The sequence below is a fragment of the Dermacentor silvarum genome, chromosome 5 (assembly GCF_013339745.2).
Source record: "Dermacentor silvarum isolate Dsil-2018 chromosome 5, BIME_Dsil_1.4, whole genome shotgun sequence".
NCBI lineage: Eukaryota > Metazoa > Arthropoda > Arachnida > Ixodida > Ixodidae > Dermacentor > Dermacentor silvarum.
The window spans coordinates 13,574,392-13,599,041 of record NC_051158.1 but is presented as its reverse complement, the minus strand read 5'-3'; the positions used below and the strand labels follow the sequence as shown (position 1 = coordinate 13,599,041).

The window sequence follows — 24,650 nt, the reverse complement described above, 5'->3', positions numbered from 1 at the left end:
ATTCGGGCGCTACTGCAGTTTTTTTGAGAAACACCGGCATCAGCGGCTGATTGTGGTACTGCTGTGCGTCCTACTGTGTGCGCGCCGCTCTCTCTCTCTCCTTCCTTTTTTCTTCTTTCTATTCCCCCTTACGCCCAGTGTAGGGTAGCAAACCGGGACACTGTCTGGTTGACCTCGCTGCCTTTCACCTCCTTGCTTTCTCTCTCTTGTTTGCTTATTTCTGTGTTGTGTGTGCATGCGTGTGTGCGTGCGTGATGACAACAACGGTCAAACAAGGACGCCTCAGCTTGGAGCCAACGTTTCGAGAAGGTGACCTGTCTCCGTCAGCGCAACAAATGCCTTCCTTGGCAACCGTTGTGTAGTGAACGCTATTGGTGCAGGAACGCATTGTTTTTCGGACTGCATGGCTGCCTAATGCGTCGTAAAACCCAGTCCTTCGCCGTGAAGTTGAAGAAATGTTCTACCCTTTTGAGTGAACTGTTTCAACCACACTGTTAATTGGCTAAAGCTCTTAGTGCAGGAGTGGATGCGGGTCGATGCCTAGACTGCATTACTCCACCGCAATAGACAGTCGAAAGAACAATCAAAAAGTGAAATAAAGCAATGAGTTAACCAATCTAGTTTCGCGTTAAGAAGTAAGGCAGTGGGAAATAAGAGTTCCACCGATGTCGAGAGAACTACCCTGAGAAACAGTTGCGGTTAGACCAGACGTTCCGGTGACCAGACGTCCCAATTTAGCGGGCTTTTGCCGCCGTAGTCGCGCTGTCCCACGGCTTACGTGTGGGACGGTGTTTTGTCCCGCTTCGGCCCCTTCGGACCCTGAGTGCCCCCGAAATGCCTGCCCACCCTGCGGTGCCGAATCAGCTATTCGCGTTTTCGGGTGTGGTGGCGCCACCTTCAAAAAGACTCCAGGGGCAGTCCGCAAAACCACGACTGGCGCGCGCGCGCCAGTCGAGCCCGGCCGTGGCAAAACAATATAGTTTCATAGCAATCACTAGAGGGAACAGTGGCGCTAGTGTCGACGGAAGCTGCAAGCAGGGCAGTTCAGCTAGCATCGGAATGATGGGCAGAACGTGGATTTTGCCTAAACTTCGTCCTTCTGGCTTTAAATGGCTTCGTGAATTTGCAAGATGATCATTTTTCAAAGAAAGTGCTGCGTTACAAATAATTAACCGAACATCGTTAAAAAAGTCCGACGACAGGATTCGAACACAGGACCTCTATAGCACAGAAGCCCGATATTGAAACCATTACGCTACGGATGCATGGACAAGCGGAACCACTGCAATTAGCCGCAATTATGCGCACTTGCAGAGTCTTATTACTCTCCGCATTCAAAAAAGTACAAATTACTTTGAAATTTGGGCCAGTTTAGGCCCAGATAAAGCGTAATAAACGAAGCCACAAGAGCGTTTGAAGCCCCAAGAACACAGATCAGACAAATCCAAGTATACTACTCAAATTCCCATGGTGGCTGAAGTGTCGCAGCGCTAAGTTCCTGCGCACCTGTGATTTTATATCGGTTCGCAACGTGAACCGTCCCCTTGCCCTGTGGGTCTGGTCAGAATGGCACTTTTGCTGACGGAGGCGCGATCCTGATCAATCACGCAAGGAAGGGCAATAAGAGAACGGTTCGCTTTTCGAACAGCTATTACATTTCACCCTTCGTAGAATGCACGATCGCTTACGGCTCGTACGTTTTCTCGATCCAGCCACAATGGATTTCTCGATCCATAGCCAATCCAAAGAGCACCGACCACCGACTTCAGGCCATCTTGTTTGCCACGCGTCTAGTGTTGGAAGCGCTTGGAATAATGCCGAAACGCAAGCGCAAATTCACTCAATAACTTGGCATGGAGTTTCCCTTCACATAAACAAAACTGAGAATAGATGCTGAATCCCGTTCCTATCTCCAACCCCTCACGCGTCCAGCTTTGGCGTCAGAGGAATCTGGTCACACTATAGTTAGCGTCCTCTTTTTACATCGAAGCTGTTAAGAGCTAGTTCCCCCTGCAGGACAGTGTCCGCGTGTAGAAAAAAAAACTATCATCATCAGCATTAGCTCGAGCGTCGTCGTCTTGCGCAGATGGCTGGCTCATTGGCGCCCCTCAGTTTGTACTCGTGCCGTTGGATGCCGTGCCGAGCTTGACACGCGCAGATCGCGACCGTACACCGACCGGCGTGTAAACAATTTCGGCTCAATGTGCGTGGTGGTTTGGTTCCATGTGCGTGGCGGTTTCCCACCAGTTGTGCCTTAGCACAGGTGTCAAAACGGATGACTAACATGACTGATTGGTCATGACATCAATAACATCATATGCTCATAAATTATGCCACGATTAACGATAATAAAATCACGTGAAGTGCATACCCGCATTGGATATGCGGGTATGAGCCAGGGACACGAAAGAAAGAAAGAAAGAAAGAAAGAAGAAAGAAAGAAAGAAAGAAAGAAAGAAAGAAAGAAAGAAAGAAAGAAAGAAAGAAAGAAAGAAAGAAAGAAAGAAAGTGTAGCGAAGAAGAGGGACGATACAGTGGGGCATCCTCACCAGCGCAGCCTCATTGAGCCCGTTCAACCGTCTTCGGACATGCGCCGTCGTGGAAGAGACAATGTCAGCATCGAGAGCCTCAAGCCATATTATGATCCACTAATAGTGACGAGCTGCTGGGTCATCGGAAGGCTCCCTTTTCGTCCCTGGGGTAATTGTAGCGAAGAGGGACGATACAGTGGGGCATCCTCACCAGCGCAGGCTAGTGGGTCAGTCTCTCCTGCAGCACATCACTCGGACACGGCCGCTGGATAAAACAGCGGCCGTGGCTCGGACTACGCCACTCGCGCTGGGGATTCCCTGAACTGACCCAACGGTCGGCCCTAACGCTAGGGTGCAATAAACGCCTTTACAGAAGGTAAGAAAGAAGCCACGTGTGGTTAACACCCGCATTGGATATGTGGGTATGAGCCGCCGAGAGTATACGAGCGGGAGAGATCTCACGGGATCCTGAGGCTGCCGTGCAGTGTGCCGCGGCTGTGAACGCTGTGGTTCATACGCTAGTCTATGACGATGGGGCGGAGTTGGCGCAGCAAACGCCCTACTTGGCCATCGCGCCGGGCGAAAGCAAGACGCCGGTGTCCTTGCTCTTTGACGAACATGCTGAAGACGCTCAATATAATCAGTCATAATAATATATAAATTCACTATAGCAATATTCACTACAGCAGACCCACCATAGTCACAGATTCGCTGGCTTCCATCTTCACAGTAGTGGAAGGGCTCTGAATTTTTTTTTTTTTTTTTGATCGAGGTGTGGCGATCGCTTGTAACATATTGGATATTGGCCTCAGGAAGGGCTGTTAAGTGAACTCGTTGACACGTAGAAAAAAAAATACCGTTAAGGCACCAGATGACCTTGAAGGCAACCGATCCATCGGAGCTCCCTTTTGTATAACTCAGCAGCTTTCACGATGAGCCTTATCAAACAATTCCCGTCGGCTCGGGAGGACAGCCGACCGGCCGCCCTATTGTCCTGCTCACCTCACCTGATCTGATCAGCCGATATAAGCGGCTGATATCAGATCAGGTCTTGTGTTCCACATCAATGTACATGGATAGCATGTCGGCCAATGTTCTGTTCAGGCGCTCTGTTAAGCCGTTAGTCTGGGGATGATAGGCTGTGGTCCTTCGGTGGTCGGTATGCGTCAGCGTGACGACTTGTTGCAACAACTCCGCTGTAAACGCTGCACCGCGATCAGTAATGAGCACAGCGGGTGCACCGTGACGAAGCACGATGTTGTGGACGAAGAAGCTGGCGACTTCAGCAGCAGTTCCCCGCGGCACAGCTTCAATTGTCTCCGCATAGCGAGTTAAATAATCGGTTGCCACGATTATCCACCTGTTTTGCAAGGAAGACGTGGGGAACGGACCAAGAAGGTCCATTCCCACTTGCTGGAACGGCGCCGGAGGCGGATCCAAAGGCTGAAGGAGACCGGCAGGCTTGACGGGTGGGACTTTAAGCCTCTGACAGTCACGGCACGTTCGCATATAGCGCTGAGCCGACGAAAATAGGTGTGGCCAATAGTATTTCTGCCGTATGCGCGCTAATGTCCTTGCGAAGCCTAAGTGGCCGGCACAGGGATCGTCGTGACACGCCTGTAAAACTTCCTCGCGCAGCGCCGTCGGAACGGCGAGAAGGAACGTTTCTTGGCTGTTCTCGAAATTTTTCTTGTACAGGACATCGTTCCGCAGGCAGTACAATGTCAATCCTCGTGAAAGTGGGCGTGGGACAACAACGTCAGCTCCCTCGAGATATCAGATGACTGGAAGCAGTTCAGAGTCTGCACGTTGGTCGGCAAATCTAGCTCCAAGTCGGAGGATGTCAAGGGAATAGGAGAACGTGACAAGCAGTCAGCGTCACTATGCTTACGGCCTGATTTGTAGACAACAGTCATGTCGTATTCCCGGAGGCGGAGGCTCCAACGAGCGAGGCGACCTGACGGGTCTCGTAGATTGGCAGCCAGCAGAGCGAGTGGTGGTCATTGATTGCTCGAAATGGCCGGCCGTATAAGTAAGGTCGGAACTTGCTGATGGCCCACACGACTGCTAAACATTCTTTTTCGGTGGTTGAATAATTAGCTTCTGCTTTTGTAAGACTACGGCTCGCGTACGCAATTACACGTTCTGCGCCGTCTTGCCATTGAACCAGAATAGCCCCGAGTCCTACGTTGCTAGCGTCTGTGTGAATTTCAGTTGCCGCGGTGTCATCAAAATCAGATCAGGCATGGAGTAAGCTGAACCAAGGAAAGGTCATTGGAGATCGCGGGAAAAGGCCCTTTGCCCTGCAGCGAACCTAAGAAATTCTAATGTTGATGATGACCCCATAATTTATATCCCGACATTGCAGCTTCGGCGCAATTAAACGGGACTAAAGTCAGTGGGCGGAACAAGGCTAAAATCACGTTTCTTGGCTGTTCCTATTATAGTAATCATTATCACCAACAGCTATTTAAGCGCCTCGAAACGGGGCGCTGTAATTAATTATGTACGGTTATAATTTTCTGTTCCATCAATCGTGACACGGTATACTCACGCCACAGGAAGGGGAGCCCGCAAACACGGACACGTGGTAGAACGGTGGCAATACACACGGTACGTGTAGATCGGCCTTCGAGTTGTCCTCGTTCTACCCGTGCTTGCACGCTGGCCTTCTCGTACCATGAACTCCTGAATACTTGCTTAGCTTTCAGTCATTCAAAGTTGCATAATACATATAGCTTCTCTTCAAGTTTTCTTTGTTATCCTCCAAGTTCCGACTGCATATATTTTAGCACTATTGTATAGAACGCAGCAATCCACAATTATCCTCAAGCGTATCGGTAAGCTGCCGTTGGTTAACAGCGCATTGTATAGGTGCAGGGCAATATCGCTAACGTGCGCAAAACAAAGAACAACGATATCTATATCAAAGGGCGTCTGCCGCGCCAAGAGTGCTCGGTGGTTTTCATTGTATTCCTCTGCAATCTTCAATAAGATAAAGCCGGAGGATCATATCGGACAGCTAGAGGCAACGCGCGCCCAGGAGCCAGTACTTCGCGTTGTAGAAAATATTAGTAAGCTATCGCGGCTACACCTTCATTAGATTCGCTTATATCGGCTGATCAGATCAGGTGAGGTAAGCAGGACAATAGGGCGGCCGGTCGGCTGTCCTCCCGAGTCGATGGGAATTGTTTGATACGGCTCATCGTGAAAGCTGCTCAGTTATACAAAAGGGAGCTCCGATGGATCGGTTGCTATACTGCAAAATACGTGCTGTTGGCGCTTCGACTGAAGCACTCCAGTGTTTAGCCAATTTCACAAACGACACAGTTGAACGAACCAGTAATAATACGAAGTTACAAATTCTAGCTCACAGTATAGTACAAGCGGTGTGCACTTGCTCATATAAATACTAGTCTTACGTGTGGATGTTTATTTATTTAAACATACCGCAAATCCCGACAAGAATTATTGCAGAAAGGAAAAAAAAATTTTTTTACTAGTAGTAGTGCTTTCTTTATCTTTTTTTTTTTACATATTTGCACTGTAAAGCAGTGTGCAGAATGATGTACCAGATTATAATACTGAAATGGGGCCTCTCGTTATTAAATACACGAACATGTGGATATTAAGAGGATGTATCACACGTAGCTAAATAAGTAAAAAAATAAGTGACACGAAAAGAGAAATGCAACAAAGTGATGAATGAGAACGTATTACCTAATCTATTATACCCTTCCTTGTTTATTGCCCACACAATCCTCCCCTCTCACAGGACACCCAACTTAAAACATTCACTGCTGACGCCTTTAGAGTCTTGTTTCATTTCCTCTCTCTACAACTGTACACCCATCATTTCCATGCACGTGTTAGTAGTTATAAAGTCGCATGCGTCGTGTTAAGTTCCTTCTTGTACATCGCTTGCCGATAATGCTAACTGCAAGGATGACGTTATACGAACAGAAGCGCCAAGAAGCTCACAATTACACTCGCTACGGTAGTCATTGTGTTGACGCCTGTCATGCGAGGAGGCAAGTGAGGGCGCTTCCACGTGGACCCTGTCACGTGATCGTCGCCAAGGCTTGCAGCAGACGGACGCGATTGATATTTCTTTCTTTCCAGACGCGTCAGTGAACACAATTCATTCGTCGCACTTGGATATAACCTCGAAGACTGTTAACAATGACGCTAAATCGAGAATCATGTTGGCTTCCGCAGGATGTGGCAGTGGATCAAGGCCTGTGAGTGCGTATCTGGCCTTGTCAGCTGATGACCGCGGCCCATTTTTGCGCGGGGTGCACCTCGATCATGGCCATTCGGTGACTTCGCATGCCCCTGCCTACATGTATTACACCGCCACACTTGTGCGTGGCAGAGCCACCTGTTGCAGAAAATGCAACAATAATGCGAAAGTGCTGTATGTCCCATGAAGCAGAAAAGCCGGCGTTGTAGGCAACGATTGTTACCAAAGATTATCGTCGTCATCTACTGACGTCATCAGCGTCTTGCATGACGTCAGTAGCAATACACAGTTAAAGATAGAACAAGTTAGAGTAAGAGGTGGAGTAAAGTGAGTTAAGGTGAAGTAAAGTGAATGAAGGTGGATTAAAGTGGATTAATGTGGATTAAGGTTGGTACAAATAATGTCAAGGTGAATTAAGCTGGATTAAGGTTGGTACAAATTAGAGCAAGGTTGATTAAAGTGGATTAAGGTGGAGTTGTGAAGGACACGTGACAATGTATGACATCACGTATCATGGACGTAACCAATTAATTAGAGAAGTCATAATGCTTTCGCATTGAAATCACGTAAGGATACTTAAGTGACTGTTAATTTCTTTCTCTGAACTGCAAGAACACACGAAAAAAAAAATGTGCAGAAACCATCGACGATTGCTGTCAATGTATGCGAATGGCCCCAACGAACGCACGAGCGAGCGAAAGAAAAAAATGACCGGGCGAGAGAGAGAGAGATTGAACGATCGTTTTGCTTCCCGAGTCCGACCTACCAAGAAAACGGCCGAAAGGGCCAATGAAAGCTCTTCGTTTTACAAATTATTTCTGCTGGCGCTTAAGAGGTCGGTGGATCTGCCGTCGCGCGCTTTCTTCAATGATCCGAATTTTTCAAATTAGTCGGAGCATCTGCTATCGCGGTAACCTGAAAACGCGGACAAGGTATTTCGAACACGACGACAAAAAGTGCAACAATTCCCCTTATGGATTTCCTTAAAATGGGGCACGTTTGTTATCACCAATGGAGAAACCGCGCGTGTCACGCTTTAATTATATGCACTAATGCATGTGTATCACGTGAATCAGGTAAGCTAGCTTTGTTTTACTCAAATTCCATTTTTAAATAATCAAATTTTTATTCTGCGTATTTAACCGAGTAAAGAAATAATATTTAAAAAATCACCGCATATCCACGACGTGAATGATGATGAACGGGCGTACCACCGGGGGATCATTCGGGTAAACCACAGCTACGGACGAGAAAGAAAGAGAGCGCGCGTCGGGAACGAAAGAGAAAGAGTAGGGTGCCTCGATGCCAGCGCCGCCGTTCAGGGTGGTGCCATCCTTTGACCGCACCCGCGCCGCCGCTTTCTCGCTGCGACGCCATCTTGAGTCACAGCGAGCGATTACGAGTGCTTGGTGCCGGTGCTTAGTTCGATACACAGTGCGCGCAGATGCTTCGCTGACGCTTCTACTTGCTGGACAGTGTTCAGCCGCATGAATGACAAGCTTGTCAAGTGCATCGAGTCGGACATGACGGGCTGTTGTGTTCCCAAGTGCACCGGATCGACGCGTAAAGGGCTTCGTTGTTTACGCTTCCCCCGGGACCCAGAGCGAAGGAAGAGATGGGAAGCCCAAGTAAAACGGTATCACTGGAAGGCAACGGATAGCTCCTACATTTGCGAGGTAAGTGTCAAGAAAGTTTAGACTATCGCACTGTGTTTTTCATTTAAATAAGAAAGTATTCTCTGATCCTCGCTCACGTACCTACGTTCGCTCACGAACTAAGCACTGCACCGATGCTGTGTGAGTAGCCTATGATTTGCGAGCGCGCGTCGCATAGGCTTTTGCCGTTTTGATCGGCGCAGTCTATGCGAGTAGTACCCTTATTTTAAGGACTGACGAAAATGCTTCGCCGCGAAATAGCCTTACATTAGCTACAAATCGTCATGTAAACCACCTATTTAACTTTTTCACGGGAAGCACACATCGTGTGTCTCTTGTTTCTTTTTTTTTTTTCCCCTCAGTTTCTTTTTTCGCTACTGGTTATTTGGGACTAAAGAACGCAGTGCTTCTTCTGGGGAGAGCGGCTGTTGTGTACGTGGCACGAGAAGCCTTGTGATTTTCTCTATTCTCAGCAGATATCTTGCGTATCTCAGGTTGTTACGTTATATAGCTGATTTTTTACACGAATATATTTGTAGCGTGGTGCTCGTAAGCCGATGGTCATTCGTGCTCATTCCCGATCGTATTGGGTACTGTGATGGTCTTTAAATGCCTGTGCACGGTATGCCCAGGTGTAGAAGAGTTAAGGGGAATCATGGGACCAAAATGTTTCGGCGCTTTCTGGCATGGTGTCTGTTGTAGCCTGTGCATTTCTTCGAAACATGTGAAGCGAGGTAATACAGCATTACTTCTGTGAAAATTTATTTTTAGGCACTGTAATGGGTTGTCTGTATTTACAAGGCAACTTTTCATATCAATAATCACTTTTGTTGTTTTACTTGTACTTAGAAACACTTTGAAGAGGACCAGTACGAGGGAAATCGACAGGATGGGCGCCGTCTGTTAAAGTCAACAGCCCTACATCATCATGGACTATATTTTCGAAGTGAAAAACATTGCTAATCTGTATTTGACTGTCTTAGTTTCATTTACGGTTTTTGTACGCGATATGTATGCAGTGTTTTTTATATTTTCAATGTAGTTATCAGTGTTCTAATGGTTATTTATAAGATGTTCGGCACTCGCCATCGATGTGTTCGGCTGATGCGACGTATTCGATGGTAGCTGGTGTATTCTGGCTGGATATCGTGATTAATATTACCCGCGGTTGCGTTTTCTTGTTTGCATTCTTGTTTTCGATTTATATTGTGTGTAATAAGGTTAATGTACTCACTTGAACCCCCCCCCCCCCCATGTAATGAATAAATTAAAAAAAGAACTCTCCCTATCCCGAATTGTGTCTCGAGCCTACCTTGCGAATTTTTTTTTTTTTTATCTCGTCTTTCAACATAACCTTCAGGCGCCACACAGTACATAGAATTTTTCATGTACATATCTCTTTCATGATTGATTGTACTGGACATTATAAGTAAATGTATTTTGTGCATCGTTTGGTTTCGTGTGTGTACTACGCAAGATTGCCCCAGACAAGTTACGTTACATGTTTCTTTACAGCACTAACTAAAGCTTATTTTCACATCGAAGTTATCTTTACACCAGCTTAATCCTGTCAGCACACAGTTTTGTGGGCAAAAAAAAGCAAAATTGCGCGTAGATATCGTCAAATAATTGCAACGAACGCGAAGAGCACGCGCAACGCAAGGGAAACTAACCGCCGTGCGCGAGTGGCTGGCTACGGTAAAGGAGACGTGACGTGTAAACCAAAATACAACAGCGAAAAAGAAAAACTTCCACACACAGGGGGTCGCAAACCTTATATACCAAGCATCGAAGCGCAAAAAAAAAATAGTGCGTATTTCAAACATACACACGGCATATTAAATGTGATTGAATTAGGCAACTTGGGGCATGTTCCCGGCGCCATACATTTACGTCTTGGACCTTCGACGAGTTAACGGCTATTGGTTATAAAGATGTGCAGATGCGATACCGATAAAAAAATCCTCATCAAGGCAAAGCACTTGGAAGTGCGCCGCGAGTAACACTATTTATGAACGCAAGCGTAGCTGAGTCTCAGCTCGTGTGACTCAATATGGCGGCGCCAGCGGGGTTGTCTCCACCCTGAACGGCGGCGCTGGGCATCGAGGCACCCTAAGAAAGAGAGCACAGCTGCGCCACTAGCGGGAGCGGCGAGTACTAGCGTGGCTACAACGGCGCGACGACGGCGCCACGGCGGACAAGGCTCGACCGTAAGGAGCTTCGCCCCTAAAAGCTCCCAATGAAGTTCACAATGCATCTTATCCTTCTCTCACAGATTGAACAGGAGGGACATTCTGTAAGAGTCCACCTAGTGGACAGCCAGTCTCCTTCTCGCTCGTTCTGTTGGAGCCAATCGCGACAGCCGAAGTGGACAGTCCACTAGGTGGACTGTTGCAGAATACCCCTCTTGATTTTTACGCTTCGTATGGTACTTCGAACCTCTGAATTACCGTTCTCAAGTGGTCGACAATGTGCCTTATACTTTCAAACATAATAGCATGCAGAGGCGCGCCAATTTATAAAGGTGGTCGCCTGCGCTGTGAAGTCACGAAAACGAGCGAACTTGATTGGATAGCGCATATCTATACAAGTTCTCTCCGAGTTGGACATCCACGGTCTTCACCCTCTGCAGTTTGTTTCCGCGTTATCTGAATCAGAGGTCTGCGTGACGTGACTTATTTAATGCTCGCTGTTTAGTCTGGTTCTTACAATATTATCAGGTTCATATCTCTTTTTTTTACATGTCTATTAGTCGTTATCTACTTCCGTTACATCTGTTGATGGCGTTTCCGTACTTCTTTGCTCACGTGCTCCCTAATCATGTGACCAAATTCTAATATTTTGTTTTGTGCTCATGTTATTCGCTTCATTTCCCCACGTGTCATTACGCTCTTACGAAGTGTTTTTTTTTCTTTCTTTTCTTTTCATATTTTCTTTCCTTGTCCGTGGCTTTTAACGCTTATACCGCGATGGATAATTACGTGTTGCCGGCCACCGTCAACGTAGCTTCGCGCTGAGCATGCTCGAATCAATGCGTATTCGATGCTCGCTTCTTGCAATTAGGGGCGCATGTCACTATATAGCTTGCCCATATATACTTGTACATTCAATTGTTGATTCTATCAACTGTACTCGAAGCCTGAACCCCGTCCTGTCGTCCAATATGCCTCATCTTCGTCGTTGTGTTCTTGTGCAGTCGCTCGAGCGTGACGTTTATCTGCGCGTTACATCTCCGCTCGCGCAACCGATGCCCTTGTGTCGAGGCCGTATAATGGCTGACGCCATTCCACGGCGGCGGCTCTTCGCGCCCTTGGTCTCTTTTCATTCACCCGTCACTCTGTCGTTCCTGATACACTTCAGCACAAGCAGTCCTCCCGTGCACTCGTACCTGGGCCCCGATAACGTTTTCCCGCCGTTTTGCCCGCCTAAACAGCAAACGATGCGCTCGCGTTTTCCCCGACAACGCTCTCAGTACGATATACTTGCAGGACAGCTTGCAACGCATCCAGGGTCAATATCGTTAGCACTTCACGCGGCTGGTGAGTGGTTAGAGCTGGCGGTCATCGACCTCATAACTTAAGATACAAAACCCGCGCTCTTTTTCTCGCTTTTTTATTTACACTCCACGCGCAGGACATTGTTATTCAGTGAATGCCGGCAACGTGACCAATCGAGTTCTATTTCCTCCACAGCTGCAAGAACTTTCAGGTTAATCCGCTGGCATTTGGCCCAGCGCTGTTTTTATGGGCGCTACCCTTGTGCAAGTATCGACAATTTTGAAAAAGATACAAACATACTTTCCGAAATAAAGTTGTTTACTACTACTACTACTACTACTACTACTACAAACAAAGGAATCATGCAACTCGCTTTCCGGCACAGAACGCTATAGAAATGACACCAATCGCATTTTGTTTTTCAGCGAGTCGTCTCGCGTCCGCTTATCTGTAAACTAAAAAGTAACCAAATATCGTACGTGGCATAAACCTGGCGACAAAAAAAAAGAAAAAAAAAAGACAATCAACAACGAAATGGTCAGACAACTTCTCTTGACAAATGAAAGTACCCCATTTTGTTCTGTGCGCACATTGACACGATCGAGACAGGATGATACTCAAAAAGCACCCCAAAAATCCACAATTGCAGGAGTGCTTACAGCTCTCCTATACGTGTGCTAGGAGAAATGTAGGAGCTGTATTTGTAGCTCTCCTACACGGAGTGTATAGGAGTAAACTGGAGTGAGTTCGAATCAATTTAGTCGTGAGTGAGCATGTCGACGTATGGTTTACTGTGCCGTTGCACTTATATGCAATGTACGAGAATCATCCAGAAAATAAAGACCGTTTAGTTATAGATTATGAAAACATAATATTTATTTAAAAAACAATTCTGTTACATATATGAAGCTTCCTTCAATTCTCTACATAATCACCTCCTATATCTAAACATTTGTCGTATCTGGTCAGGAGCTTCAGAATTTTCATGCTATAATCTTCTGCCGCCAATTCATTATGCCAGGTCGAGTTTCATCATGCACATTTGTTCATCCATTTTTCAACATTTCACACCATTTTCTCACGTTTATTTCATCCATTACATTATCACCATATACTGCTTTCAGTTGCCGGTAAATTTATGCCGGTTTCACCTTTTGAGCGTTCCGGAATCGAACAACATTCCTTACCTCACAGTCGGCGGGATTTTTCAATCACGCAGTTCGTTTAAGCCACATTACACCAACTGCACAAGGGCGACTTCGTGCAACCTCCACTAACAGCGTTATGAGCGCAGCCGTTACGGAAGCTAGTTGACCCCCAAAAGATAAAGTGTGCATGTAACATAATTGTTGTTCTTTTTCAATAAATATTGTGTTTTTCATTTTGTGCAACTAACCGGTCTTTATTTTCTGGGTGACCTTCGTATATGTATATGCAGGAAGTCTCGTTATCGCAGTTGCTGACTCTATCTGTCGTGGTTGCTCAGTGGCAACGACGTTTTCCTGCTGAGCGATACAGAGAAAGAAAGAGAGATGTCTCGTCCGAACGGCACACATGTCTGATCGACGAGCGAGCTCATCAACATGCGGGCTTTTAGTGAAGAGCTGACGAAACCGTAAATCCTATTGTCGTCTGTCATACGGCTGAAAGAAGTTCATGCAGGATCAATACAGCAGCGAGGCCTTTAGAAAAAAAGCGCAAACAAGCATGCAGGTATCGATATGTTAGAACAATTGCATTCTTTATGAGATTTATGTAGATTTGCTTGTGGATCAAGATATAGGGAAAGCAGCTCATAGCTTGTCCTTTAAAGCCGGACTCGATCAGCGCGAATACAGTTGTTCGGAACAATGAATTAATGTGCATGAAGAATATATACCAGTGCTATATGAAGAATATACCGTGCTACCATATGGGGCAGAAACTTGGAGGTTAACAAAGAAGCTCGAGAACAAGTTAAGAACCGCACAAAGAGCGAATGAAAAATCTTAGGCCTAACGTTAAGAGACAGGAAGAAAGCGAGCGGTGTGGATCAGAGAACAAACAGGGAAAAAATGGAGCTAGGCCGGTCATGTAATGCGTAGGATGGATAAACGGTGGACCATTAAAGTTACAGAATGTATGCCAAGAGAAGGGAAGTGCCATCGAGGACGGCAGGTGGGGCGATGAAGTTAGGAAATCTGCAGGCGCAAGTTGGAATCAGCTAGCACAAGACAGGGGTAATTGGAGATCGCAGGGAGAGGCCTTCGTCCTGCAGTGGGCATAAATATTGGCTGATGTTGATGATGGTATCTGTGTACACGTACGTCCTCGAATGTGCAAGTCTGCTCAACACCACCTAGACAGCACAAGGTTTGTTCCCTCCGATCCATGACGTCATGCTGCCTGGCCCGACTGCCATGGAATCTAATGGGGATTCTCCCGAGCAAGCCGTGGTGATTTTGACGTCACCGCTTTCGTCGCCTTGGCAATGGAGATTTCGGGCCAGGAAGCATGACATCATGGATCGGAGTGAACAGGCCTTGTGCTATCTAGGTGATTTTGGTCTGGTGCACCGTAGTTCCACAAGCATCACCAAACGCATCCCGTGTGTTCAGTTTCACGAGTGTCCCACAAGAATCACGAAATGGTACAGTATAGACCATGATGGTAAGCAGCGCAAATACTTGCAGAGGCACGTACTAACCAAAGAACCAAACCCCACAAGCGCTACTTAAGTATATTGTCCACCAGATTAACTCACATAGAGAATGAAACGGACGCAACAGCATAGAGAAATGATATATCACACATATATGATCACACGTGTACGATGGATATGCAACAGATGGGTATGTGTATATACATATGTACAATATGTACTTACGTTGCATGCTGTCCTGGCAAACACCTGCAACAATGAATCATGAATATGTAGATTAAGTATATCTACATATAACATTTCTGGAAATAACAACCGATGCTTCCACCTACAAAAGAAAAAAACAAAATGCTCTCCCGTAATGGAGAGTAGATGTAAGCATGAAATGACTACCACATCGCGTCTTTTGCTGCCTGTGGTGCCGCCGTCTTCAACCGCTTCCAGCAGTGCAGCGCGCTCAGCGTCTGTCGCTACTTTTTCTTCTTGTCGCATCGAAGTGGTCGGCTGCAAATGTGCGGCCAACTCACGGACCGCTGGCAATGAAGTGAGCACAAGCAACCCTGTCTCAGGCAGATACAGGGCACCATACAGGCAGATACAGGGCACCATACACTTGTATGGTGCCCTGTATCTGCCTTTTGAACGCGTCGCTATTGGAAATGACAAATTAGATTTCAGCGTACTAGAAGTTACAGCTTGAGTGATACTGTTAACAAACACCAGAAAGAAATCGGAAGCAATATTATTTTTGTAACTTGTAACCACTTGTAACTTCTGAATAGTTGTCCGGATTATCTCGTTTTGTTCTCGCAACGAGGCCCGGATGTTCTCGTTTGAGTGCCCGGATAATGGCTCTTGCTTTTGACTCAAGGTCACTTGAAGGTCGCCGACAACGGGAGCTAAAGCATATTTCATGCTTAAAACCAGAAAGCCCGAAAAACAAACTTCACGCGCCCTTCAAATTCCCCGAGAAGGTAGTAAATCTTGAGTTGCTGCGCTAACTTGCCGTGAGCCAGAACATGGAAGGCGCCACACGGTCTTGGTGTTTAGAGAAATATAGGCTCAAATTTGTTCCGAGATGAATCGTCGAGCGCGTTTGCGAACACAGCCAAGAGACATAAAACAAAGTCCATCCAAATTAACAACAGATGATTGCTAATCCAAAGTCGACGTCGGCATGAGTGACCGAAAAGGACTGCACTGAAGCGACGTCTCCCGGGGGTCCTTCTCTCCTTAGAATAACAAATTTGCACGGCGATATCTTCCGAAACAGTTAATTCTCTTATTTTGTATCTCCGTTTTTCCTTTGTTCGCTTTGCGTAACGACAACAGGACCGTGAATACAGCACAATCATGGCATTGTGCGATGTTCCGGCAACGCAACCTAGTTTGTGAACTGCAGTTTGCTTCGGTGACTTCACGACGATATATTAACGCGACAGCGTTAAGGGTCCCGCGTCGCAGAAAATCCGGTGTCGGCGGCGTCATCCGTTAGAAAAATATACATTTAGGTATATGTATCACAAATAAAGTATATGTCTATGCCACACCTTGCTATATGATACGCGGTATATGCGGGTTATACTGCCACGCCATTCTGTCGCTTAAGTTGCTCATAACTTGTCTTACATTCTTGACAAATTTTATTCCGCGGATTTTTGAGACTGACAGCCCACAAACAAACGTCATGAAACAAAACACCGACAGCCGCATGCCTTTTATGTTAAATCTTCCCACACTGAAATATTAAAAGTTCGAAACAATAAAAGAAAACTGAAAATTATCCCAAGTTTTTGGGCGCGACTGTGCACGACCTCCGGGATCGGCCCACGCAAGAGGCCGCGTTTTTACCAGAAAGCTCGCCTTCGCGCATAGCGTTCGCCGCCAGCGTTTCCCGGCAAACATTATGGTTACATAACCTTCAGTTGTCGGGGAGCGTGAGAAGCAGTAAGATATCTTTGAATGCTATCGCGTTCCACTCTTAAGGGCGAAGCTTAAGCGTTCTCCAGGTTTTCTTTTTTTCTTTTTTTTTTTTTGATAGCTTTAGAGGTATAGCGGGAATGTCTACAACCAGCAAATTGATTGCGCAACTTGAATGTGCAACAATGCTATGCTTGGAAATTTTGGGGCGCTAAAATGAAGTAAGTGCGATAAGTGAAGTCAGAAGGACGTTCGAAGTCACAAGCAAGAATATCAGACAGTTCCACGTGCTACTCATCATCATTCCCGCTGTATAGCTGAACGATTGCAGCGCCAGCTTTCGCTCTAGCGATTTTAGTACGAAACTATAAGCAGGCGCCTTTCTGACAGCACAAGTCCATGGTACTGCAACCGGTCGCCATTACGTGGCACCCATACGCGCCAGCGTCTATATCCCTGCGATCTCCGCGAATGCTCGATGATGAGTCAATCAACGAGTGGTCAACGTTCGCAATCTTTCGCAATGTACAGTGACCGATGACGTAAGTCACGTGGTGGCGACCGTGTGCACCGCACTGACTCGGGCACTTGCGCAGTGACGATGGTGAGAGTTGCGATGGGTGAGGGGACCCGAGTGGTTGGAGGTGGGGACGACGTCGTTGAGAGCTCATCGGTATCACCGTACGCAGCCTACCGAACAGGCGCGTGAGCGAGGAAAGAAAAACCGATAAGGCTTATCAGACGCTCTGGGCAACAGTAGCAGCAGCCGATGGACATCGGAAGGACCTCGATCCTGTGAAACGGTTCTCTCTCTCGCTCTCTCTCGCAAGCGAGCCACCGGCTTACACCGGTCTGTAACAGATAGTAAAGAAGGCACAGAATTACCGAGAGCAGGCGCCTAGTTTTTTTGCAACCCTCGTCCCCAGCAGTGACTCAGCTCAAAAGAGAGAGAGAGGGATAAAAGAGGCAGAGAGATTGCGCTGTCACCGTATAAGAGGCTCGAAGTGCCTCCGGACCCGTAGACACCCAGCAGTTCTCCGCGAACTCCGGCTCGCACATCGTTCGTTGACGAGAAGCGAATCCCTGGTTCACCGGCACCTTTTTTCGCGAAAGGCGGTCCTTCTGTACGTTCCCTGGCCACGCACGTGAATGATCCATACGGTCCCCAAGCGACAGTGGGAAGCCTCTGGTCAAAGCTGGGCCCCCGGCGTTGCTTGCGCGCTCCTGCCGAGGCGCTGACACACTGAACCGGGGCCCGTCAGCCTGCTGCCCGTCAGCGGTTCAGGTCAACGGCTCTGGTTCATTGAAATACGGCTCACCTGATCTACGAGAAGGAGGCTCGAGACCTCCCTGAGACAACGTTTCCTCGAGGAAGGACGCCTGCTGCGGAGAACTCGCGGTGAAGTGCGCGATCGGCGCCTCAACTATAGTATATATCTCTTGCGGGACACCTTGTGCGCGAGGGCAGGTCCTTCCACGTCCTCGACGTGACCTTAAGTGACATAATATGGTGCTAAGTGACTGCAGATATATGGCCTAGTGACGTAGCCTAATAGAAGTAAGCGTAGTAGTAGGACGGAACCTAATTCCATTATATGAAAATTAACAGAGAGGAGGCGATGTTGAAAATCCTCAGTCCAGGATCCGCTGGCTGCCGGCACCAATTCTGCGTCCATGCAGCCAGCCAATCTCACTTGTCGATCAAGTGTTGAGGCTGTCGTCAGCCATTATAGGGGTTAGGTGAGGAGGTCGGTGCGTTTTCGGGTGGGAGGGTATTGGGAGGGGCTGGTCCACAGTGCGAAAGCACTGTGTACAATGCGTTTTTTTTTTTGCGATAAACCTTCCAAAATCATAAATCACCAACTGGCCTACAGCTACGTGAGGCGTCTCAGTGTGTCCACCACAGGTGAGACACCCAGGTGCGAGGATGATGATGTTCATGGCATGTGTAGTGTGTTGTGGTCGTGCATTGGGTATAACGCACGATGGATGATTGTGTGCCTTGTTTCTGGAGAGCTGTGTGGGTATAGTGGTGGAAAGATGCGTCTGCTGCTGCGGTACTTGGGTTGATTTTGAGAATCGGCTTCAAAGCGTATGCTCGAAGAGAACCCGGTGGCCGATCCATGGGCGATCCGATGCGCTCCTTCGTTGCTCAGCGTCCGCAGCAGTAAAATACCCGAGATGCACTGTTACCGTTGATTGTGCCGTCCGAATTTCCGGTGGGCGCAAGCTCCTAGGCACCTCCCTTCCAGGTACTCGACTTTACGTTGGTTAAACACGTGGCTTCCCCGTCCTACTCGGACGTACAAGAGGAACTCGAGGTGTGAAATCATGGCCTCTGTAGGAGTTCATGTAGCGATGTCCGATGCAACGTTTAACTTCGTTGCACGAGCCTATACTTTCAGCGAGTCGTACTCGCGGAACGCCTTAGGCCCATGTCGTCACTCACGGTTCTCCCTGGATCTCGTCGGAGATGGAGTCGCTGACCTAGTTCAGTATAGCGTATATACTTCATGCAGTGGTCAGAGTGCAACGAACGTTAAGAACGACGTAATTTCTGTAACTTAATATCTACGCATGCTCAGTGGGAAACAGGAGCAACTTATGCGGATCATGCGCAGTGCTCATGATGAAGTGCTAAAAAAAAGAAATAAGAAGGAAAGCATGGCAATGTGTTCGTAAGAAGCACTTCACAATTGCTCGCATACCATATGGGTTGTTCTTGTAGATAAATTCCTATGGAGAGTCTTTGATGTGCATTGCGACCCGAGCTACTATTGACGATATCCTGTAGATTATGTTGCCCACAGTCCTTCTCGGAATTCACTAGGAAGCGATTACGCAACGTATAGATTACGTAACACCGCGGATGTGATGTCAGATGCGCGAAAGTGCTTACGAAACCGCGCAAAAGTGGTTTAATCAAATAGCTAGCTTTCGGGAAAATTGACACCATTTTGATATAGGCCGTCATCGTCATCGCAGACGACAATAAACAACCATAAAGTGCCTTTCGAGTAACACGAAAACGACATGAAAAGCCAGGGCAAGCGACAATATGGCAAACATGCCCCACAATGTTTGATCTTTGTCTCTGTGCTCAAGCAAAGAAATGACATTTTTACCGCATAAAACATGAGGCGATGTTAGTTTGTCCACGTACATGGGGACGCTGCTTCTGATATCTAACAGTGACATCTAAACAAACAAAACATATTCTCTTTTCACGTTCGTTAACATGTAGACAGTAATAAGAACCAGCTTGAAAAGCGATGGTGTCTTTGAGCTGTGTTCAGGTTGCAGGAGGACATGTCTCCTCCACTCCATCACGCTCTTATATGCAGCGAAGACTGAACGCGAAGCGTTATCAGAAGTTTCTCTCTGTAAGCACACGATGCAATGAAGTCGTCATTGTGACCGTCTTTCGATTGAACTTTTCGTAACCACTGAGATCGTATCAAGAATGAAGGTAAATTGATAGACAGCAGCTCGCACTCTAGTATTCTAGCATTCTAGTATTCTAGCATTCGTAGTCTCTCTCCGTGGTCTGACGCAATAAAGTTGCAGCGCGATCCGACGGCAAAGAGCGCTCGCAAGAGCACTCTTTGAACAGTTTTGATAGTTCCTGGTCGCCCACCGGAAAATACCGTTACCCGTCTTTCAGTTCACCAGGCGTGGGTGTTTGTGGTCGCGTTTTTAGCGAAGCAAATGGGAGGACCGGTCAAAACGTGAACGCCCCAACGGGACGCGGACCTTCGGGCGGCCTTATAGACGTTGCACGGACGTCACCCATGGGGTCTGCCCCGAGTGCACACCGTTATCGAACACGCACCCGAACGTTACTGCCTACGTACTCCAAATTGCGGCTCGCGGCACTCAATGACCCAGATAAGGAGCCGACGGGAGGCCGAGGTTCGTCGGCCAGTCGTCAAGGGAGAAAGACTGGCGTTCGAGCTGGGGGAAGAACTGCGAAACTCCATTCTAAAAAAAAATATATATAGCAGTGGCTTAGCTCGGCTATATGCCAGGATATACGTAGCGTTCGGCCACATCGTTCAGAACCGGTGCACCTGGTGGCATGGGCGGGCAACGATACCCATTCGTAACGCTAAAGAGTGGAATCTTCTGGTTAACGAGAAAGTTCTTGCACGTTGTACAAACCCGCGCAACGGTTTCACCCCTCTCAGGCGGCGCCGCTAAACTCAACGTTTCACGCATGGCACTACTTACCGTCGTCAAGTCTTTCATGTGCCACAGCCTTTCACACACGTCGAGCACATATCCAAACGGACTGTTTACGAAGCCCGTCTCGAAGGTCCGAGTCGCACTGGCGCTTTCGCTAAGTTTCACCGTATAGTCAGTCAATCGGCGAGCCTTGACGTCATCGACGGCGTCTTGTTGCTGCTGCTGAGATGGTCGGGCATGTCGCTCAGCCTCCTGGCGACGCCGCTTTGCAAGACGTTCCTCCCTTTGCTCCGGTGTCTCCGCAGCACGTTTAGCCTTATGTTCGTTATTCCTACGCTCAACGGCTAATTGCCAGGCAACTACTTCGGGATCCGATGAGTTAAGCTTCTCCGCTCTTCTGCGCCGCTGAGCAGCCATTTCGCTCTCCTTCTCCATGGCTATATCACACTGGCAAACGCCCAGCGCAAACGATCAAACGGCCAGCGCCAGCTGTGCGCCGTGTGACGTCACTGCTCCTCGCGCATGAGCAGCACGGCTCTCCAGGAGCCACGCGAAACTGCTCAACCTCGGCCAGTGTAGCTCACGCTACAAAAACGTACACTGAAAATGAACACATTACATTTATTTAAAAACGTACACCTGAACTTTCGGTGGCTTTCCAATGCAATTCTCGTTTTTAACAGCGGAGCTGTTTAAGCCGACCGTCAAAAAACCTCGCTGAACGATGACGTCACCGAGCGTTGCCTAGCAACCACCGGCGTGTGCTTCGCCTCCTCTCCCTGCCGCGCACATGTTGCCTTGACATGGGACGTTAAGGAGATGGAAGGAGAGCATGCGCGCGACGCGCGCTATGCTCGGGAGAGAGAAAGAGAAAATGAGAGCGAGAGAATAAGAAAGAAATTGTAGCAGCACCAACGAGGCAACACGCAGAGCTTCTGCCGACGCCGTCCGCGTTTCCCCGCGTTCGCGCCGAACGCGCGCGATGTCCGTGACTGTTGCCGGTGCCTCTGGCGGCGGCTCGGCAGGTTTCGACCAGCCACGCTCCGGCAAGTGTGGAGGCGCGGCTTGGCCATGACGTCACCGGGGAGATAAAGCTCGGAGCCGCCGCGGCGGCGGCACAACTCTCGTTAACTCTGTGGCGCGTACATGTAGCCTTGACATGGGACGACCAAAGAAGATCCGGACACCCGAAGATGAAGCCGCTCATCTTGAAACGCGTCACGCGGCCAAGCGAGAATCTGCGCGTCGGCGGCGAGCCGATTCGGAATACCGTGCCTAGCAGCACTTAGCATTTCCTAGCAAAACTTCATCATCATCATCATCATCATCATCATCATCAGCCTATATTTATGTCCACTGCAGGACGAAGGCCTCTCCCTGCGATCTCCAATTACCCCTGTCTTGCGCTAGCGTATTCCAACTTGCGCCTGCGAATTTCCTAACCTCATCATCCCACCTGACTTTCTGCCGTCCTCGACTGCGCTTCCCTTCTCTTGGTATCCATTCTGTAACCCTAATGGTCCACCGGTTATCCATCCTACGCATTACATGGCCTGCCCAGCTCCATTTCTTCCGCTTAATGTCAACTAGAATATCGTCTACCCCCGTTTGTTCTCTGATCCACACCGCTCTCTTCCTGTCTCTTAACGTTACTCCTAAGATTTTTCGTTCCATTGCTCTTTGTGCGGTCCTTAACTTGTTCTCGAGCTTCTTTGTTAACCTCCAAGTTTCTGCCCCATATGTTAGCACCGGTAGAATGCAATGATTGTACACTTTTCTTTTCAACGACAGTGGTAAGCTCCCAGTGAGGATTTGGCAATGCCTGCCGTATGCACTCCAACCTAATTTTATTCTTCTGTAAATTTCTTTCTCATGATCAGGGTCCCCTGTGAGTAATTGACCTAGATAAACGTACTCCTTTACAGACTCTAGAGGCTGACTGGCGATCCTGAATTCTTGTTCCCTTGCCAGGCTATTGAACATTATCTTTGTGTTCTGCATATTCATCTTCAACCCAATTCTTGCACTTTCTCGATGAAGGTCCTCAATCATTTGTTGTAATTCCTCTCCATTGTTGCTCAATAGGACAATGTCATCTGCAAACCGAAGGTTGCTGAGATATTCGCCGTCGATCCTCACTCCTAATCCTTCCCAGTCTAAGAGCTTGAATACTTCTTCTAAGCATGCAGTGAATAGCATTGGAGAGATTGTGTCTCCTTGCCTGACCCCTTTCTTGATAGGTATCTTTCTACTTTTCTTGTGGAGAACCAAGGTAGCTGTGGAATTCTTGTAGATATTTGCCAAGATATTCACGTATGCCTCCTCCACTCCTTGATTACGCAATGCCTCTATGACTGCTGATATCTCTACTGAGTCGAATGCCTTTTCATAATCTATGAAAGCCATATAGAGAGGTTGATTGTACTTAGCCAAGCCTAATAAAACCTGGAAGAAACTAGATTGATCACGAGCTCCGCTGTTTACTCAAGCCTTGCAGCACTAGTGCAAGCTGCCCACGTTATTTTTCCCCTCTTTTTCTTCTGCTCAGCGTCCTCGCTTTGTAATTGAGGTAGTACGTGCTTGGCACAAGACGTCAGCGACGATGCCTCATCGGTGGCGTCCTTCATGTGTGTGTGGTCATCACGCCAATCCAAGGTTAAAGCTCGCACCCGCACACAGATACTTGCACACAAGTACAAAGTCAAACACAAGCACCAGCAGCAAGCACGCACACACACACACACACACACACACACACACACACACACACACACACACACACACACACACACACACACACACACACACACACACACACACACACACACACACACACACACACACACACACACACACACACACACACACACACACACACACACACACACACACACACACACACACACACACACACACACACACACACACACACACACACACACTAGTACAGACGCCTGCACGAGCACACACGCTCGCCCGCACGCACTTTATAAGGATAGGATAGGAATAAACTTTATAAGCGTCTGGCGTAACTATGAATCGTGCCTGCGTGGAGGAAAGCTTTAAGACGCAACGCGACCCCGCCGCGGTTGCTTGGCGGCTATAGTGCTGGGCTGCAGCCCGAGGTCGCGGGGTCAAATGCCGGCCACGGCGGCCGCACTTAGATGGGGGCAATATGCGAAAAACACCCCTGTATACTTAGATTTAGGCGCCCTTTAAAGAAGCCCAGGTGGTACAAGTTATTCCGGAGTCCCCCACTACGGCGTGACTCATAATCATTTCGTGGCACGAAAAACCCCATAATTTTAAGACGCAACGCGGTAAATACACCCATTAATGTGCCCACTCGTAGCTTGCGCGTTTAGGGCCGAGGCTATTAAATGCCGCTGATTCCCAGCGCGCTACGCACGACGGACGGTATGGTGTTTTTAACGGAAATGAACCCGAAAACAAGCCGCTCAATCTTCGTCGGAAAAAGTCCGGTCATGCCCCGATATAAACAGCAAGATTACGTGACTGCTACCTCTGTTGCGTTTTTTTTTTTTTTTTAACTGTTCGTGTAAGATTTGTGCAGGAACGCGTTCGTGAGCAACATGTTGCTATTGTAATTCTTTTTCTCTGCGTAATAATAAATACTTAGCGGACAGTGACCGAGTTAATTGTTTGTTTATCCGGCCCGTGTACAGCGGTCGACTGGAGCGACAGAACTTCTATGTATATATAGGCGACGCGTGTTTTGCGGTGTTGACTATTTTGTGACTCACCGAGTCTCCCCCCATGCATGGTCACAGCTTGTACGTTAAGAAATATGATTTAACACCCGAACCTACCCTGTCATAGAGAGAGAGAGAGAAATGTTTAACGCTACGAAATGCAGAGAGGTCGGCCTGAGGTACATTCCTCTAGCCAGCTACTCTGCGCTGGGGGAAGGGGAAGAGGGAAAGAAAGAGGGAAGAGAGAGGCGCACCATGGGTTACG

General features: G+C 47.9%; 2 protein-coding genes across 3 annotated transcripts in view; one reads left to right on the top strand and one right to left on the bottom strand.

Moving 5' to 3' along the window:
- Positions 1-24,650, bottom strand: part of LOC119452898 (deoxycytidylate deaminase) — a 117,862-nt gene that overhangs the window by 77,370 nt on the left and 15,842 nt on the right. The gene's annotated exons all lie outside the window — the stretch shown is intronic.
- LOC119452896 (ornithine decarboxylase) overlaps positions 17,512-24,650 on the top strand; it is a 41,564-nt gene continuing 34,425 nt past the window's right edge. Inside the window, exon 1 of the mRNA XM_037714851.2 lies at positions 17,512-17,886. The gene's annotated coding sequence lies outside the window, so the exon portion shown is untranslated. The remainder of the gene's footprint in view (positions 17,887-24,650) is intronic.